The sequence below is a fragment of the Lepidochelys kempii genome, chromosome 7, assembly GCF_965140265.1.
Source record: "Lepidochelys kempii isolate rLepKem1 chromosome 7, rLepKem1.hap2, whole genome shotgun sequence".
Taxonomy (NCBI): domain Eukaryota; kingdom Metazoa; phylum Chordata; order Testudines; family Cheloniidae; genus Lepidochelys; species Lepidochelys kempii.
In genome coordinates, this window is record NC_133262.1 from 123,878,346 (window position 1) to 123,882,207 (window position 3,862).

Below are 3,862 nucleotides of genomic sequence, written 5' to 3' on the forward strand. Positions count from 1 at the left end.
AAGTACCTAGACAAATTGGAGGATTGGGCCAAAAGGAATCTGATGAGGTTCAATAAGGATAAGTGCAGGGTCCTGCACTTAGGACGGAAGAACCCAATGCACAGCTACAGACTAGGGACCGAATGGCTCGGCAGCAGTTCTGCGGAAAAGGACCTAGGGGTGACAGTGGACGAGAAGCTGGATATGAGTCAGCAGTGTGCCCTTGTTGCCAAGAAGGCCAATGGCATTTTGGGATGTATAAGTAGGGGCATAGCGAGCAGACCGAGGGACGTGATCGTTCCCCTCTATTCGACATTGGTGAGGCCTCATCTGGAGTACTGTGTCCAGTTTTGGGCCCCACACTTCAAGAAGGATGTGGATAAATTGGAGAGAGTCCAGCGAAGGGCAACAAAAATGATTAGGGGACTGGAACACATGAGTTATGAGGAGAGGCTGAGGGAGCTGGGATTGTTTAGCCTGCAGAAGAGAAGAATGAGGGGAGATTTGATAGCTGCTTTCAACTACCTGAAAGGGGGTTCCAAAGAGGATGGCTCTAGACTGTTCTCAATGGTAGCAGATGACAGAACGAGGAGTAATGGTCTCAAGTTGCAGTGGGGGAGGTTTAGGTTGGATATTAGGAAAAACTTTTTCACTAAGAGGGTGGTGAAACACTGGAATGCATTACCTAGGGAGGTGGTAGAATCTCCTTCCTTAGAGGTTTTTAAGGTCAGGCTTGACAAAGCCCTGGCTGGGATGATTTAACTGGGAATTGGTCCTGCTTTGAGCAGGGGGTTGGACTAGATGACCTTCTGGGGTCCCTTCCAACCCTGATATTCTATGATTCCCGATGGGTGTGAACGAACACCCGGGAGCGTGAAGAGCTGATGGGGCAGCTCTGCCGGTGCCCCTCAATCCCGACCCGCAGCCCCCTGCTTCTCCGGCCCAGGACACCTCGCTCAGGTTCCTTGTACATCCCCCGTAGCCGTGCCACTCCCTTGCGCTGGATCCTGCCTCTCAGCAAGGAGAGCGGCTGGCGCTTCCCCGGCTGCGGGGCAGTCGCAGGGGTGAAGGTGGTGCTCAGCAGGGTGACTCGCAGCCCAGGGAGCTGTGGCAGCTTCTCCCCCACCCCGAAGGGGCAGAGCGAATCTGTCCCACCCAGAATGGGCAACCGAGTCCTCCCAGGCCTAGCTGGGTACAGCTCGGAGCGCCCAGAGCCTTCCAGGCCCACCCCACCACGGCTCCCGTGGGGCTGGCTTCCCAGGAGCCCAGGGGTGTGGTGCTGCGAATCTGGCCCTGGCAGGAGAGCGCCCAGGGACAGCGTGGGCTGGGAGCTGCGCCAGGCGGGGCTGGGCTCGCTGTGCACGCCACCAAATGGGACGCGCCGTCTCTGCTCTGAGGGGAGAGCAGGCACCTTCCCCGGGCCCATCTCGGCTGATACATGCACCCATTGCCCAGGTCCCCTGCCCACCTCCCAGTTACAGACACAGGGGCGGGGGGGCCTCCACCGCTAACACCTGGGGCTCCGGGGGGGTTCGGCGGCTACATCCACACAAGGAGCTGGGGGGCGGTTCCAGCATTCGCACACCGAGCTCCGCGGGTACCAGTGGCAGCGTAGCCGGGGTGGCAGCAGGGGAGGCTCGGCTGAGCCGTGGGCACGTCCCTTGACACGGTTCGGTCGGGCTGCCATGGCCACACCGCTCGTCACCCAGGCACGGCCCGTGACCACCCCTCGGCCGTAGACGCAGCCCTCCGCTGACCGTTCCAGGGGAGGGGAGGACAACGCCACCGGACCCCCCGGGGGAGAGGGCAACGCACCGGCCAGCCCGGCACGCACGGGCCGAGTCGTCGCTCCCAACGCGGGAGCGCCTGCATGAGGCCTGCCGAGAGCTGGCTGGGACCCATGGGACGCACTCTGCCCATGTCCCCCGCTCTCACCCCCATGGCTAGTGTCCTGTAGGCAGCAGACAGCCGCAGCCCCTGCCCCGAAGAACTGCCAGGCTAACACAAGGCGAGGGACCTGGCTCTCAAGCCACAGACTAGAGGGATGGGACTCACGCCTCCTTCCCTCTGCCAGGATGGGGCCATCCAGGGCCGGGTAAGCGTTAGCTCAGCAGCCCCACACTGAGCCGGACGTGCACAGAATAAAGCCGGCTGCGTCCCATACACCGTGCTCCCCAGGGCGACTGCTCCAGAGCCCCTGGCCTGATCTGCAGCGGTGCTGAGCGCCTGCCACCCAGGAGAAGGCGCCAGCCGGGCCAGGCACTCACCTCCGCACATCGGGCCCCCCTTTGGCCAGGCAAGTCTCGGGGCCGATCTGCCCCTGTTGACCCCCTCGCTTTGCCCCTCCTTGTGGGCCTGCCCCCGGGGGTGCCCTTGCACAGATAAAAGCTTCCTTTCTTTTTGTGCAGGTTAATTTCTAACCCTGGGGTGGGGGCGCTGCCAGGCCAGGGAGGGGCAGGCCCATGCGCAGATGACATTACAACAAGGCTAATGACTTCGGCAACGACATGCGATCCTGCGGTGCGAATTTTCTCAGGGGCTGGATCTGCAGGGGCGCCTGGACGCCCCTCCCCGGGACAGAATCCATGACAAAAGGGGCTGGGCTGGGGAGGCCGGGCTCTTTCTGGGGGCTGGGAGAAGTGGCCCCCATCAAGCTCTGGCTGCTAGAAGAGCAGCAACATCACCCCGGCTCCAGGCTTCTCGGCCTTTTGTCACCGGCTCGTAAAAGCCCTTGTAACTCCAAGGCTGGGCTCTTTGATGAGCCGCAGCCTCTGGTTGGCACCTGGGTGTGAATTGTGTCTCTGGTCCCCTCTGCAGAGGGACTGACAAAGGGAGAGAATGGGGGGTCCCCAGCTCCATCTCACATTCCCAGTCAGCGAATACCTCAAGGGCACAAAATCCAGGGCAGGTGCAGAGTGGGAATTTACCCCCCCACACACTGCCCAGGGGTCTCCCCAGTGCTGCGGAGGGGGCATTCTCGCAGTGAGCAGCCCGGTCAGGCAGTGCTGGCCCAGTCGGGGGATGCCGTTAGAGATGGGACAGAGGGAGCGGAGAGGGCATTGCCCAGGGCCTTGTCCAGTCTAATTTCATGTCCCCCAAGGGACGGGTCTCCACAGCCCCACAGATCCCCCGGGGAGGGGGGGGCGGGAAGCTGATCTTGCCGGTTGGCTTCTTTCTCCTTCCTTTTTCCAACCCCACTCCCGCCCCCTGGCTACACCCCTGGAGCCCCTCAACGGTCGCTCTCCATCCTTGCTCCTTTGAAACACACCAACGCTCTTCTGTCTCTGCCATTGCTCGGCCAAGCCAGACTCAGCAGTTCCACCTGTCCTCGCAGGCCCCCCGTTTTCATTGCCACTCTCAACTCCGGCCACTGCAGGGCGGAGGGGCCTGGCCCGGAAAGAGTTAGGGCAGTAGAAATGCCTCCCTCTCTGCTCCGCACCACACCTCTACTCATCCTGCCCCAAATCACAGCCACACGGCCACCAGTTACCCAGGACACAATGAGGACTCGCTCTGCCCTGGCCAGGGGAAGGCGCAGGTGACCTGCTGGGACAGGTTGAAATCAGTGACCTACAAGTGACAAGGCACTGACCCTGGTCCCGTTGCCTCACGCCCCTACAGCCCGAACACTGGCAAGCGGCAAGAGGGGAGCCGAGCGCCCTGGTCTGGGAAGGGCTGAGGCAGGTGCTGAGCAGAAGCAGATGAGAGCTGATGCTCTGGGCTCTGTACTGGAAAGGGCTCCGGACAGCAGCTCTGCTCCACTCCAGCCGGAGAAAGCCCAGGTGCCTGACGCCAGCCAAGGGTGCTGAGCTGTCACCGGGAGGAGGGCGGGATAAGAACATGGACAGAGCAGAACAGAATGAACTTACGGACACCAGCAAAG